The sequence below is a fragment of the Notolabrus celidotus genome, chromosome 22 (assembly GCF_009762535.1).
Source record: "Notolabrus celidotus isolate fNotCel1 chromosome 22, fNotCel1.pri, whole genome shotgun sequence".
Classification (NCBI taxonomy): Eukaryota; Metazoa; Chordata; class Actinopteri; order Labriformes; family Labridae; genus Notolabrus; species Notolabrus celidotus.
In genome coordinates this window covers 20,442,766-20,459,456 of record NC_048293.1, presented here as the reverse complement: position 1 = coordinate 20,459,456, position 16,691 = coordinate 20,442,766, and the positions used below count along the sequence as shown (strand labels likewise).

The following is a 16,691-nucleotide window of genomic DNA, read 5'->3' as shown; positions in this document are numbered from 1 at the left end:
GATCTATCTTGTGCACACAGGATAATTATCTTCTGTGCACAGTAACCTTTGGGAATGCAGGGGGGGATGATTGGCCATCAATTGGTGTTGTCATTAATGGTCAGTCATTTCAACTAATGTACTTTTCTGATTGTGAGAATAATGCTTATGAATCAATAAGAACAGTCCTCCTGTGTGAAACATTTGCATTTTAAAACTGTTCACAAAGAAGAAATTCTCACCATTGTCAACATTTGGGAATCAAATGAATGCAATGGAATCTAAAAGTCAAGCTATGATCTTGACATTTAAATGTATCCTTCAAATGAATGTGGTGTGGTCTCAAACCATGACTCAGAGGTAGGAGGCAGCTCCTAACTGCTTATTCTATAACATACAGTCTTTATTTTACCACTTTTTGAAATGTTACTCTTACAGAAATATGCAGTGGTGCAAGTTCAACATGTGCAGCACACTTAAATTGTGCATAACAAACAAAGACCCCATGGCTCTATTACCATTACCTGGTGGCCGTGGTCTGGTTAGCCTCACCTGTATGCTTCGCTCAACGGATGTAGCTCAGAAGTACTAAAGTGATATTTTAATTCTTGTTGACACAGAGTGCATATTGCAAGTGGAGATGTTATTCTTTTCATCATGGCTGCAGAAGGGAGCAGGAAGACACTGTGGTGGCTTCACTATGGTGTGCTATGAGGAACAAAATAGCATGCAACTAAGAAAATAATACAACCGTTAATTTCAGACATAAATTACATCACAGTCAACGTGTTAAAGCTGCCACTCCTAATTCAAAGTATTGCTTTACTTTGCTTTGCATTGCTCATTACAATGTAATGTGGAAAAACTAAACCATGATATGTACACTACCAATCAGAAATTTGGAAACACCTTCTCATTCAAGGGTTTGTATTTATTTTAATTATTTGAAACACTGTAGATTAATACCAAAGACATTAAAACTGTGAAAGAACATTTATAGAATTATTTAATGAATAAAAAAGTGTTAAACAAAGCAGAATATGTTTTATATTTTAGATTATGTAAAGTAGGCCCCTTTTTCCCTTCATGACAGCTTTGCCACTCTTGATATTCTCTCAGTCTGCTTCATGAAGTGGTCTCCTGGAATGGTTTCTAATTAACATGAGCCTTGTCAAGATTTAATTTGTGGAATTACTTGCCTTCTTAGTGTGTTTAAAACCATCAGTTGTGTTGTTCAGAGGTAGGGTTAGTACACAATTGACTACTGTTGTAATCCAGATTATGGCAAAACCATATTGTGTCATAGTTTTGATGTCTTCAGTATTAATCTACAATGTTGAAAATAATTAGAATAAATGAAACACATTGAATGAGAAGGTGTGTCCAAACTTTTGACTGATCTAAAATGTTCAGCTTATTCTCAATGAACTGAACATTGTCATTCAGACAGCTTTCACAGTAGTCTACTGAAGAAGTGGAAAAGTAATGAGAAGACTTAACTCCCTCTAAAAGAGGATTTGATGAAATGAAAGTGGAAAATGAAAGTTTAATTTGCATGATTGATATCTGAATGCTCAGACCAGTACAAACCACCTGTTATTTGTCACTTGGGTGAACATCCCTAAAATTAGCGGCACATCTCTGCCATTTGAATCGGAGAAAGTGCAAAGAATGGTCATTTTCAGGGATCTAGCTGTCTGCTCTGCCATTAGGCTGGACTGCTGCGACACGCTGCTTATTATCCACTATCACATAGACACTGTTTAATTCAGCGTCTTTGTCCATTGCACCAGCACTGCAGCGCCTTCTCTCTCAGCCAGATGGATTTTGTGTCATTTAGTGTTCTACCCCGACCGTCTGATTTGGCAAAGACAGACGCCTGGCAGATGTGGACCTTAAGAAGAGCCTTGTTTCAGCAGAAGGGTGTATTGTTCTATAAAGAGAGCACTAATTGCGTTGAGACTTCGAAATTGCTTTTGTTTACTCACTCTGGCCTGCACTGCCTGGAGCCAGAACACACAGTTTTTAGTAAAATAAATATCATGAAACCGTGTTGTATCTACCTTTTTGCTCTTTGCTCTTTTGCTCTCACAGCTTTTATCTTCTCCCATTAGATGGAGGATGAGCAGTGGGTTTGGGAGGACATGTGCTCGGACGTGGTTGCAGAATCTTAATGAGGAGATGTATTAATCCTGTGTTAGACCCGAGCATTGCCCTCCTTCAGTGAGACCAACAAACATAGCAAACAGATTTTCAGAGGGCATCTTTGAAACCTTGTCTGCAAACATCACAGAATTGAATCTGTCTCCTGACACTGATGTCCTTATTTCCCCTTAAACTGATTCACCCGCCGTTTAACTCTGCAGGCTGTTATCAAAGACAGAACCCTGTTTTCCTGCTCTCTGCTGCATTTAAATGGCAGTCTGATGTTTTAATTTCACTGTGGTCATCAATGAGCATGTTCTCCTTGTTCCAGATTCAGAATCTCAAGGCCATCACAGGCCGAATCAAACAGATTAAGTTTGTTGTGCAGAAAATCTTTTGACGTTCAAACTCATTCATCACAGAAATTGGATTTTATGATCCTTTGTTCAAAGAACTCTGAGATGTTTTCTATGAGCATCCATTACCCGTGACTTCCTTTACCTAACTCGTTCTACTCTTTTCCTCTTCATTCTAAAGGTGACCTGAGACATCCAGTGGCAAATGTGAAAGCTATCGAGAGTTTACAGTTCGGACTCCATCTTCTTTGCATGGCTCAACATGTGTTTAGATACCTGACCTAACCAAACAACTCCCATCCTGCTAGAGTGAGTACCATGAGAATACACAGGTTGAGAATATCATGACGGTTCAGTCATTTGGAGATCAATCCACAGACATTCCCACATTTCATGATCCTCTGACATCAATGCAGAATATTGAGTATGTGATAATCACATTGACAGATGAAATCAAATGGATAAAGTCATTATTACAAAAGCCATAATTCCCCATCTGTTCATGCAGGGAAATATATGTTTCCCTAAAATGTTCGTTATCTTAGGCGGTGTCTTCTTACACATTTAACCATGTGTCTAATTAGCTTCATGAAGGCAAATGGGCAGGTTCTATCAGTTCAAGATACAACATTTCAGATTCAAAAATAAGTCACGGATTTTGATAAAGACATTTTTAAATACCCCTATCAACTAACATGCCTACTTTATGCAAATGTATGTTTATTATTATTGTAACAGTTCAAAAAAATTACATGTTTTTTTGTCATTGGCTGAGATTATAAATTCCTGCAGAAGGAGATTATTCTGAAAGTGCCACACAATAGGATACGTCAATTATACTGAGCTGATTGTACAGCTTTTCCATTTATCTACTTAATATCATTTAAATGTATTCAATTTTCTTTGATATGAAAGTGAACTGCTTAATTAAAAAAATATAAAATCCCTAAATTAAAGGTAGTGGATAGAAAGACTTTGGCAGTAGTATCGGATGGCCTTGATTCAATGAGTATGCATAATTCAAATTGAGGTGGTGGTTGTGGAGAAATCTGATACCTGAACTGTTGCAGGTCTTCATAGATTTCAGAGTAACTAACCTCTACAGTGGAAAAAACAATAATCCAGTTCCATACTGCTTTCACTGTGCAGTCTGGTTGCTTTAGAGCTCTTGATTGAAGGTCAAATAAATATACAACACAAGGTGCATTATGGGTAAATAACATGTTTCATGTCTCTGGAATGTTGTTCAGAATAACTTTTAAATAACTTATGTCACAGCAGTTACTGCTGTAGCTATAGGTGTCAATCAGGCAACAGATATTAAAAAGAAAACTATTTATACTACATGGAATTTTTAATTTATTCCTGGAATACATCAATAGTCCTGAGAATGTATTGCAGCTTTAATATCATGAGCCAGCATTAAAGAAAGCACTCATGGGAAATAAACACAGTTTTCATTAAAAGTTAGAAATAACAGGCCACCAACAGCTATGCAGAGGCCTGGGGAGATTTGTTTTTTATTAGTTATAATAAAGGTGACGTCTGTAGTATTTGGACATGTTTAGCAGAACAGACTCGGTAGAAATCGAATGTATTGAATTTAAATGAGAGTATAATCACCTGAATATATAAATCATTTTGTTTTTTGTTAGCTTAGAATTAAACTTTTATACTGGGAGGACCCCCAAGGCTGCCACAACTAATCACATAAGTCTTTGTGTATGTAGTGAGTGTCTGCCGGAAATGCAGAGGTTAGAAGTTTTAGCACATGAGAGATGTTATTGTGCAGAAAACAGTTTGTATTGTCAGACATTTTTGAAGGTAAAAAAAAAAGACAAATGGAGGTTCATATGTATCATGCATCACAGCAGCTTCTTGTCCATGAAGGCCACCATTGCTTCAATAAGAGGAGGGTGGGCAAGGGAGCGCTTCAGTCTAGAATATGACCACTAAATGTCACTAAATATTCCCTTCTCTATAAACTGTACCATTTAAGGTTTTTACTTTTGTTGGGTGTTGCTTTAAAAACTGAACTAGGAAATACTTCCATCTGTAGATCTGTATGTTTGGGGTGAACTTATTTGCCTACCCTTTAAACTTTCCTGAACTTTTATCCCTTTAAGACAAACATCAAAGTTTCTTCCCAGAAAAATGTGACGTTCCTCACCAAATCTTCTTAAAACCGTTCCGTCACGTGCCGTTAGCCAGCATTGTGCTGTCTCCACAATGATTGGATGATATATATCACTTCAGCAGGAGAAACACTCAGCAAAACCCAGAGTGTCCTGATTTACAAAGTTGGATTAGAGTCTTAAGCTATCTGCTCGAACTCTTCTCTTCCTTTCTCATTCTGTCATCCTCCTTTTCTTTGAGGAAATTGGCATCATTTACTGCTGTCACTGCAGAGCTTATTGTCCCCCATTATCCCAGGGACAAAGCTGCCATGACATTGAGTTAATCCGTGCTTGTTACAATTTTGCTTCCAGGGGAAGAAAACAGATAAAGAGTTCAGGTAAGTGATGGCAAAGAGGTGGCGTACCCCAGGCGTAACCTACTACAATGATTAGAAAGGTTGAGAGGAAGAAAGAACGCAATCTGCCAAGCCAATATGGTTGATTCCCTCACAAATGTCAGGGAGGGTTTGGACATGCTTGCAATGAATTTGTCATGACCGACTGGTGTAGGCAGAGTCTTTCTGGCTCATTAATATCTGCACAATCACCATCACCATGAGACAGAGGCTGATGATAAAACTCTTCATTAAAACGTCACGTGTAAGCCTCTGGAAGGAGAACAGTGAAGTCCAGAAACGATGTGCTGGCCTGCTCCTTCACTGGATTGAGATTTCATGTGTAAAGCTCACTGCCTTGGATGTAGATCTGTCCTGGAGTCTAGTTATGAAATGCTGTGCTATGATGTGAACCTGGAAAAGGATTTGTTGACTACAGTCACAGAATATAGTGAATAGAGAGCAAGAAGGGTTGTCAGAGATGTGTGCCAAGAAAAGCAACCTTCTGTCTTTCTACAGATTTCAAAAAGATGGTGTCATTTTACTGAGAGCTTTAGTGCTTTACAGGTTTTGGTTTCTTTGTAGTTTTATTTGGAGTGTATGATAAAAAAAAGGGATGGACTCTAAAGTCAAATTCAAGTATTCAGCAAGACTCAACATACTCTGCTGAACACTCAAGTCACACTGACAGTAAATGCAAATAACTTTGGTTGGAAAATGGAGTTTGTCTTTCAGGGCTTTGAAGCTGAACTTGTCATTCAAAGGACCCACGTCTTTATCCGTTTCTGCTCAACATAGCTGCTGCATTGCTTTCTGATTTCCCACGGGGTTGCAAGAGGGTAAGTAGAGATAAGCTGCATAAACTATCATGCAGGGATGACATGATGTGTGCGTGCACAAATTAATATATGACGATATTCTACCCTTTTTTATCTACACTCATCAAAATTTATTTTATCTTTTAAGTTTAATAGAGATTTTATATTTCTGCATTATTTGTACTGCAACTGTAAATATCTTAATCTTAATTCCTTAATGACTCTAATAGAATTTGTTTGTCCAGAGATACATTTTAAAGTAGCCTACTTCAAAAAATGGAAGCAAACACTGTTTAAGTGTTTATCTGTACTGCAAAATGCACAAGAAGCCACTAGCAGCCAGTTCTAACATGGTGCAATAATCAGAATCAGAAATACTTTATTTATCCCAGGGGGAAATTCAGTTATCAAAGTTGCTCCTATACAAAATAAGCAAGAATATCAAACAATATTAATAGAAGAAAGTCATTAATAAGATATAAATAGAAATATAATGAAAATAATGATAATAAAAGTATGTACAGAACACAAAGAAAGCTATGTAGAAAATAAATACATGGTTGAAGTCCCCAGAGATCAGGAAGAGGGCACTCTGGTGGTCTGTCTGGAGTCTGGCTATGGTAGCGTTGAGAACGTTGGACGCTGTAGTCGGGTTGGCAGAGGGGGGATGTAAACAGCTACCAGTATGACATGTGAGATCTCCCTGTGCAGACAATATGATCCGAGGCCCACAGCGCTCTCGCTGCTATGCCGGTCTGCCCTGAAAGTTTGGAAGCTGTCAATGGAGACGTTGTGGTCAGGAATATCCAGATGCAGCCATGTTTCCATGAAGCACACCATGCTACATTCCTGAAACTAAAGTTGGTGATTTCATCGGGAAAAACAGTCCACAACTGTCAACAACAGAAGGCCAAAAGAGGACACAACTTAAACAAACTGCCTGCCTGCTTGTGACATCAATCCATTTTAAAGAAGACAACAGCCAATCATAGGTTAGAATTTTTGGTGGCACTAGGAATAGCCAATCAGATTTCAATGGAGGCCAATACCACCCCTCTGAATACACCCCTGATCCCTACTGGCCAACAAGTTGTCAATGCATCACTGTCTTTTTTTGATTCTTTTAAATTCCAAGCAACACTCTGCTCCACTTTCTGCTGTGACAGGACCTTCATTACAAACATTGTCCAAACTGCAGCACTTGTTGTCAGGGCATTTTTCAGCCTTAAATTTGCCTCAGTGATTGGTAGTTCTCGAAGATAAATTTCACCACTAGATGCAAAAGAGATTTCTCCTCATGAGAGAAATTCAGACATGGTACTCAAAGCAGTGAACAAAAGCTAATAAACAAGACAAATATTCCTCTGTTATTGGTCTCTCATACAGAATCCTCTCTCTAAAAGATATCGGTACCCATCTGCTCCATCTGCTGTGATGGAAACAGGGAGGTAATATAATGCCTCTTGATAGCATATTATTAGTTAATTAAGCAGCTAACTACATACAGATACATAAAGCGCTCTATGATCCCATTTCATGCTTAAATATTAATCATAAACATTTGCAGCACTGAGACGACATCAGATTTGTTGATCCTGGGACTTTCCTCCTCCATTCACCCTGTCTCAGTGGGATATCAAAACGATGATTGCAGGCTAATATTACTATATGATCTATTGATTGCACTTGTCAGCTTCTACAATCTGGCCTCATCTATTGCTCCGCGTCCCCTCCATCTCATTTAAGAGTTTCCAGGGAGCCGAGGTGAGCCCGTCCTCTACCTGACAAATCGCTTCCTCATCCATCCATCCAGCCCCGGCTGCTGTACAGGCCTCACCACCCCTCTTACAGCTGCACAAGAGAGCCCCATCATGGCTCACTAATCCCCCCTCATTAAGATCAACCCCAGGGCTCTCGTTACTGTACATCCATTCCTGCACGCCTTGCACCAGGCTCATAGCTTTCATCTTTGGCAGCATGTGCAGATGTCATGAATTTGCCATGTGCAATGTTGTATGTGTGTCAGGATTCTGATGTCTTTGTCAGCTATGGGACCAGACAACACGTGGAAAGGCAGACGCTCTTGCTCGATGTTGGTGGTGTGGTGAAAATCGTTTTAACATTCCTCGTTATTGACTTCCACAGGTTAAAATCACTTTGTAAGCTTTTCAGGATCAATTTGAGCTGCATCGATAGCTGTGATATTATTTGTGTTTGCAGTATTTGATACCACAGCGGAGGCCTCGGGGCAGCATCCATCTCTGCATTTATTGCTGTTATTCTTTATTTTTCTTATTGTAGTACTCCACAATAACTCGCCCCAAGGTTCTGGGAGCAGAAAAACAAATATACTTTTTACAGCCTGAAAAGGGAAGCTTTCTTGACAGAGCGTAATTCTGTCCGCTCTCTGTGAAAGGTTGCAGTGGGCTGGCAGATGCTCAAAGGATCTATGTTACCCTGCCTTTGAAGCTACCCACCCATGAGCTCATTGGATCCCTTATTAAAAGCCTTTCTGATCATCCTGGAAACAACTAAAACCAACTCGTCAGAGAACAACCTGCATCTGAAAACCCCCTCCATGCAGCACCCCCCTTCAGTCATATATCCTCTGACAAATGGTGCTAAAGCTCCATTGACAGGCAACAGCAAGATGGGTTGGAAGGACACAAATCATCCACTATGAGACCGCACTGCAGAGTTGAGTAGATTTAATTCTCTGTCAGAAATACTGGTGGTGGGATGAATGATTGGGTGTCCTACTTATGACTTGTGGTAAGAGTTTTTTAAAGCCAAGAAGGGGAGGAGAACCAGTGTGTTAAACAGAACCAAAGAGAGGAGTTTAATGTGTCTGACAGGGTATTAAACAGAAGAACCAGGGGTGGCCAAGGGGATAACAGCTAAACATCCCACTTTATACTTCAAAGCTGCATGAAATGTCGCATACAGCTCTTCAATGTGTGTTTTGTTCTGGACTAGATCTTAATGTGCAGTTAAGTAAAAAGGATGCCTCAATTGCACACATTTATATTTGTCAGCATGTTTGCAGATCTGTGTATGTATTTGCCAATTCATTTATAATTTTTTTTGCATTTAAGTGTCTACGTCTGCTTTTATGGATCCATTTATGCAATTGCAAATTACAATAATAGCTCCATATATTTCTCTATTAGACCCATCTGTAGTGGTATGGACCATGGCCTAGACTTTAAGGAGGTTGGCCTTTTGGGTAACATTTGCATTTAATGTAGTCTGCCAGTTTTTAATAGTGAATTAGCATGTGTGCGTGAGTAAGAAGAATAAGTAGAAAGGTGTTGCAGACACTTTGACTTGGATGCTTTCGAAAGGTTTGTTAGGGCACTGTAAGGAGTTGTCATTTTGTGTCGATTTTTGCGACCCCTTCAGAAGAAATTGGTAGTTTTACTGGGTTGTAGACCGCATTTCCCATGAGCGCAACACCTGAGGTTGTAAAGATGCGGCTCTTATCAAAGCCTGGATGTTGAACGGAATACAGATCTTCTTTTAAGTCCTACGTTTCTGTTCAAGACAACTTTTTGCAGGATGCAGAGGGATAAGGAAATGTATGGACTTGTAGCTATGCAAAATTATCAGAGTACTACAGGCGAGCAGACATACTGGTGAAACATACACTATGAGTCCCGGATCATCTCCAGATATACTCTAAGTGATTATGATGCATTTTATTTAGAGTACTACATGTGTGATTGTATTACCAAAGACCTATGTTGATGACGAGTGTAAACATTACCACACTGATGAAGGCATGCAGCTGAAACATGTGTTGTAAAGTGTACAGACCCGAGTCTTGGAGTTGTTTGAGATCATTCGGAAACATACAGTGATTTTCTATTAAAGATGAATCCAGAGGCGATATTGCTTTAGCACAGCCATGTTACAACAATGTTTAAGCTGTTCTTCTACCCACACATTCGTGTTCTTCTACCCCCACACACATACCGCACATGTGCAGCCCTTTGAGATCCTCGTGCCCTCTTAGGCCATGTTTGCATCAAGAACATTCTCATTAATATTCAAAAGATCTGTACTGGTGTGGGCATGTAGCAGTAAGAGATGAAAAGTAAACCAGGAAGTGTTACTTTAGAGGTTTTCCAGAGATCAAAGTCTTGTAGAGCAGTTAGTAGTCCCTTTTGAGGCAGAGTTTTACAGACAGTAATTACTGGTGGTATTGATTCTCTCCTCTGTCTTCATTCTTTCAAGGTCATACAATGCTATATGTGACATAGTAGTCAATCTATTGCACGTGTCAGATATAAGAATTCTGCTTACAGTATCACTGGATAGTGCTGCAATGTAACCACAAATAGGGGTGCTGCTAGGGATTGTGGACTCCATGAAAAATATCACATTTGGCCCCACCACTCCAAAACCACGAAGTGCAACAACCCTGAAAATACAACACTGTGCACTCATGAATGAAAGCTCTGCCTTCAATCGAGTTAATTATTTGATACAAGATTTGTAAGAAAAGGATGCGGATTTGGCCTAATGGCTAAATTGCGCCCATGAAGCGGTTGGCGTGTGTTTGATTCCAGCCTGCGGACCCCTGCCTGCATGTCACTCCCCCACTCTCTCCCTGTTTCCAGCACTATCCACTGTCCTCCTCACTCTAATAAAGTGCAGGATGCTATCTTTAACAGTTTAAATGTAATTTTTATGGGTTGTCTACATAAAAATGACACCATCTCACATGAAAAGTATGTTAGTATAAATACATACCTTAAAATAATTATATATCTTCTCTCACAGCTCCATTAACTTGTGAGTGTTTGTTACAAACGTATGTGATGATATGATACATGGATATAACTGGTCACAACATGCTAGCCTGTGGATATCCCCTTGACCCAAGTCGCCTGCAGTTAGTTACCACCCATTTAGCGAGCACTGTAGTTAAATTGCCTGATTTAGTTTCATCCGCAGGTCTGTGGGCGATCCCACACTTCAACATAGTGCACCTTTGTGGTAAGCTTGTAGGTGGTAGCTCAAACTCAAAGTAATTTGGTGATATTTTAATTGTTTGACACAAAGTGGGTATTACTTTTGACCTGAGAGTTTCAAAGTGAAATGTGCTGTTCTGAGGCTCAGTGGTGTTATTATGTTCCATAACAGCGGCTCTGATTCCCTGTGGAGGTACAAACTGAGGGGGGATGGGGGGGCAATGTGTAGCACTGCAGCTGGCAGTTTGGAACAGCGCTGTGTGTGTTTGTGTGTGCGTGTTTATATGAAGCTCCTGCTGTGTGTTATGGTGCTGTTGTGAAATTGCGAGGGGTAAGTGGCTGGAGACTTTCTGAGTGTTACCTTTCTGCCAGAAACAAGAAAATACAAAGAGATTGTTATTTTGCTGTGCTTCACAAACAGCCTCACTGATTAATCCTCGTCATCGTATTCAGAGACAGATTTGTGAAATTAAAACCTTGCAGCATTTTCTGACTTTTGTAAACACACAAGAAATGTGTTCCCAATACTTCAGTGTTGAGTTGCAGCACTCTATACATATCTTTGAGCTCTTGTGTTTAAGTGTGCTTCTTTAAATGGAGCACCTCTAGATTCACTTTCTAAATGCATCTTCATATCATGAAGCTCTAAGAAGAACAAGAAAGAAAGAAGAAACATACTTTATTAATCCCAAGGGGGGACATTACATTTTTCCACTTGTGTTTATTTTTTGGTCATGCTACAAGCACAGTTTGGTGTATATACATACAGTATTATGCACAAACATGCAGTGGACATGCACAGAGTGAAGATGCTGCCATCAACCAGCACACCCCGAGCAGTTGGGGGTTCGGCTCAAGGGCACCTCGGCAGTGCCCAGGCAAATTAACCAGCACCTCTCCAGCCACCAGTCCACTTTCCAAACTTTGACCCTTCGGTTGCCAAGCCAAGCCCCTATGGACTGAGCTACTGCCCCCCCAAAAATCTTTAGTGACATACCTTTCAGCAGGAGAGAATAAATCGTGGATGCAGTTGAATGCTGGACTTGGACCTGGACTGGACTGTATGCAGCTCTACGCTGATAGAAGGAGTGGAGTTGAAGCAGTCTTGCCGAATGAATGAATCACCTTGTGGCATTAGGACACTTTTGCCTCAGGGTTTTCCCCTTAAATTTAGCCAGCCCTGCCTTGTGTTTCTGGTCTCCTGCCTTTCTTATTTTCAATTTTACACTACATTTCACTTTTCATTTTGACACTCATTTTGTATTTCATTAAGGTAACATCACCGGGGGGTAAAACAGATGGACTGGGGTTACACAGCACTCATTACAACACTAGCAACAGACACTGTGGGACATTATTTAAACTTTGTTCTGCTCACTGCTGGCCCACACATCTACCAACCACCCGATGAAAAAGACTCCAGATGGCTGGTCCTCCATGTGTCATCCAAACTGGAGTAAACATACTTACACTCCTCCATCCTTAGACGTCAGGGATGACACAGTTTGTACTTTTAAACAGGCCACAGAACTTTGCAGCCCACTTCTACATCTTTAATGATGAGATGATGGCGGTAACTGGCTAAACATTAAAAAAGATTAGCTCTCTTAAGTAAACTCTTCATGGATCAGTTTGTGTTTTCTTCTTTTAAAAACTCTCTTGCAACCATAAGCATCCTGAATGGCTTCAACGCTATTTGCCACATGTTCTTCCAGGCTGTTCTCATTCATGGTTGCACTTTGATATATCCATAAGCCATGCCGTGTTGGGCCTATTAGGACCATCTGTAGCAATATTACAAGCTCAAAGCCGCTGCTGTGGCTGTCCAGCATATTGGAAGACAGGTGACTGATGTGGTCTTTTTTCTGCATTAGATTAGTAATGAGAAACAGACCGAGGTTTTAGCCCTCCGTCTGGTGGAGGCAGGGCATCTTTTTGGGTTGAACTACTGAGGAGCTAATCCATAAAGAGGTGGGGCTAAAATCAAAATCAGACTTTAACATGTAAAGCAAAATATTGAAAACACCCTGGTCACCTCTCGCCTAGATTACTGCAACTCCCTTCTTTTTGGTTTACCCGACAAATCCATCCATAAACTTCAGAACCCCCTCCACCAGCCACATCACACCTGTCCTACAGCAACTCCACTGGCTTCCCATCAAATACTGCATCATCTTTAAGATTCTGTTACTCACTTTCAAGACCATCAACAACCAAGCTCCTCAGGACCTCATTGAGCTCCTCCATACCAAAATACCCACCCTACCGTTGTCTCAGGTCCTCCTCTTCCACCCAACTCACCCTCCCACCTGCTCGATTGGCCACCATGGGGTGGAGAGCCTTCAGCCGCTCGGCCCCCCCGCCTCTGGAACTCTCTCCCCCAGGACTTACACAATTTCACCTCTCCTACCACCTTCAAATCCCACCTCAAAACTCACCTTTTCTGTCAAGCCTACTCACTTAAATTTGTCTTTATGGGACAGGAATGACTTCACTTTCATTTTTCTAGTATTGCATTTTTATTCTGTTGTATTTAAGTATTTATTTACTGTTGAGTGTTGTTTTTTACTGTTGGTATGTTGAAGGTGACCTTGAGTGTCCAGAAAGGCGCCTATAAATAAAATGTACTATTATTATAAGCAGACCCAGTCTTTAGGGTATCTTGACACAGACGCTAAACAAAGCTACATTGTGTATCTAAATGAGAGCTGTGATCAAGTTTCTTTATTGATGACCGGGAAAAAGAAAGCAGTAGTCGTGTACATTATTGTGTACAACAAAAAAGTAGGCACTAAGGCCTTAACATATGATTTCAACCATTTCCATACTGAATGAAAGCGTCTACAGCGTCTAAGTAGAGCCTTGGAGTCACCTGCATGACTGGAGGCTCTTAGTCTTGTTAATCTATCTCTTGGAGTCCTTAAACCTCACAGAAGAGAAATACCAAATGGCTAATCTACTTATAATTGAAATACTACAGAAAGCACTTATGGAAGCTGAAATGATAGTGTAAAACCATATGACAAGAAAAAAAGGTTTAAAATTGTGGAAAAGGTGTAATCTGTATCACTTAACTTCAATTAGTGACTGCAAAAAAAAAATTATATGCATTTGACAAATTACAGTTTCAAGGATTCAACAGCGCTCCTACTCATATGCTCACACAACCATTCAATAAAATTCAGCACACATCCCCAAACCTACCTTGTAATTTCCCCCTTGTGTGTTATCTAAAGCACTCCCAGCGTAATGACAAGTGTGTGTGTTTTCCAGCCTTGATGCTCTTTAAACAGCACTGACTGAGTATAAGTGGATGCGGATACTGAGCGGGGGAAAACACATGGACAGCGTTTTGACAATGTGTGTGAATTTGATAAACCCTTTTCTCACGGGCACTAGAACCACCCTTGCAGAAAATGTGATTACACTTCTCTACAGGAGGTGCAGTGTGGGGATGTAGCAGAGGTGGGGGGAACTTGGCTTGTCATTGAGACCAAAGTGTGTTTGTTGCCACATTCACCACTAACAACTTTGACACGCATATGTCCGAGGAGAGCTTGTGAAAGAGGCGGTATTCGGTGCTTTTACTCTATCTGCTTTTGAAGCTGAGCGTGAGCCGCTTGCTAATGACTCAATGATGCGTAATGTGGATGACACCATGTGTTGTAGGCTCTTTGGTGTAAACTGAATGAGTAAGTTGGATGGAATTGAAATGCAGAGTGAATAAAAAACAAACAGACTGTGGTCACAAAGTGGAGGTTTTCTAGTGCAAGCCAAAATGCAAAATGCCTGCCAGCTGCCAGAGGCTGTTGTTTTGAGCCTCGTGACTGATACATATTACACCAGGAATGACAAAAACAAATGCACTCACTTACAAAGCATTGGTAGAGTCAGGCAGGTTCTACTTGGTGGCCTTTGAAATCAAAGAAGTAAAACTTACCTTATATTAAATCATACCATTTCCGACTCTTACTAGTCTATGTTATCGTTAGCAGCTTTATACGCTTTCCTCTTCAACACACGTCTTATCACTAATACCTGAATGCTGGTTTTAGTGAGGATCAGCACCTCCAAGTCCAAGGCCATGGTTCTCTGCGTGTTTCCTCTTGATAGCGAAAGAGTCTTACCGCCAAATTCCACCAGGTCCATCTCCAATCCGTCACAGCACCGAATCTGATAGGTTTCTATTCTAGTCAAAGTGTTAACTTCCTCTGGATCCGCTCCGTTGCAATCCGGCTGCGTCTCTGATTCGGCAGGTCAGAGCCCTCCGGATCAGATACACAAGACTTCTATTGTTGCCGGATGCCGGAGCACAAGGCATCAATCAGCACAGAGCAGATGGAGCAGGACAGGATGTCAGGCACCAAAACAAAATTTGAACATCCAGTTAATTTTCAGAATAAAACACTCTGTTTTAATGTTAGATGGTTTTTTAAATTAACTATGACAACAAACCGTCATGATGAGCGGAGACAGACCTGGAGTCAACAGGTCAGTGGCTTTCAGAGGACCATAAAGACAACATGGATGAGGAGAGGAGGAGGAGAATCCTTGATTCCATGATTGCCACAGGAAAACCTTGGTCACATGATTCCGGCTGCCTTGCGGTCCTGATCCGTGCAGCGTTCCGAAAATGCAACTGGTGGGTGTTGACGGACGAGAGAGCACAGAGCTGGACCGGACACAGATCTAGTGGAAGTCCCAAGTGAAGGAGGTCAAGTATCTCAGGGTCTTGTGTCACAAGTGAGGGTCGTGAGATCAACAGGAGGGTTGCTGCTGCCCCACCAGTAATACAGACGTTGTGCCGCACTTTCTTGGCGAACAGGGAAGCAGAGCCGGAAGGCAAAGCGTTCCATTTACCAGTCTATCAACGTTCAGGAGCTCTGGGTCATGATCAAAAGATAGAGATAGCGGATACATGTGGCTGAAATAAGTTTCCTCCAAAGAGTAGCTGGGCTCAGCCTCAGAGACAGGGTCAGGAGCTCAGAGTGGGGCTGTTGCTCCTTCACGTTAAAAGGAAGCAGTTGAAGGGGTTCAGGCATTTGATAAGGATGCCTCCCTTTAGAGGTTATCCAGGCATGTGCAACTGGGAAGAGACCCTGGGGTAGACCCAGAGCTAACTGCAGGGGTCATATCTAGCATGGGAACACCTCGTGATCCCCCTGGAGCAGCTTGAGGAAAGGAGGTCTGGGTCGACATGCTTGGCCTTCTGCCACTGTGACCCGACCCCAGATAAGTGGAAGAAACAGATGGATGAAGCTGGCTGGTTACTGTAACAGACTTATAGGTTTCTTGTGAATTCAGCTTAAGGAAATCATCTTTAATATAGATATTAAGCCCCACATTAGGAAGCTGCTGATTTTCTAATGAGCCACTTACTCATTAGATTGATTCAGCATGTCATGAAAAAGGATAAACCGATTTCAAATGCATAATGAAATGTATTAATTAGCTTGTTCTGTTGTTATGATGAAGCAGTGCTCCCTTGGCATCTTTAAAAGTCTCAATTCCCATCAGCTATATTTTTGCTATCCTGAATTAGCACCCCAGCAGGTAATTGCTCTTTAAAAAAAGGATTTGGATGAGGACAGCTGCCGACAGTTTGTCAATAATCTGTTATTTATATTCAGCTTAAAAGCTCAATAATAAATAGATGTTAATCTCAGGTGATCAGGATTAACCCACCATATCAGAAAATGTGGTTTAAACATTTCCAGTCAGGAAAGGTTTGAGTAGAGTTTCTATCTTTTAGGTTAGCATGCAGTGCCTCCTATGTTGGGGTTGTTAAAACTGCGATTGACAGGCAAAGCCCAGCCAGGGAGCAACCAAAAAACGGAGGCTTAGATTGTTCTTCTGCAGGGTCCCCTGGTCGACAGAAAAGTGTTGATGAGCAAGATCTGCCCCA

The 16,691-nt window shown here is 41.0% G+C and overlaps 1 protein-coding gene across 3 annotated transcripts in view; it reads left to right on the top strand.

Moving 5' to 3' along the window:
• The window catches only part of LOC117806657 (leucine-rich repeat and fibronectin type-III domain-containing protein 2), a 265,838-nt gene that overhangs the window by 199,673 nt on the left and 49,474 nt on the right, over positions 1–16,691 (top strand). For all 3 annotated transcript variants that reach the window (XR_004629719.1, XM_034675640.1, XM_034675639.1), the window contains one exon: positions 2,662–2,789. The gene's annotated coding sequence lies outside the window, so the exon portion shown is untranslated. The remainder of the gene's footprint in view (positions 1–2,661; positions 2,790–16,691) is intronic.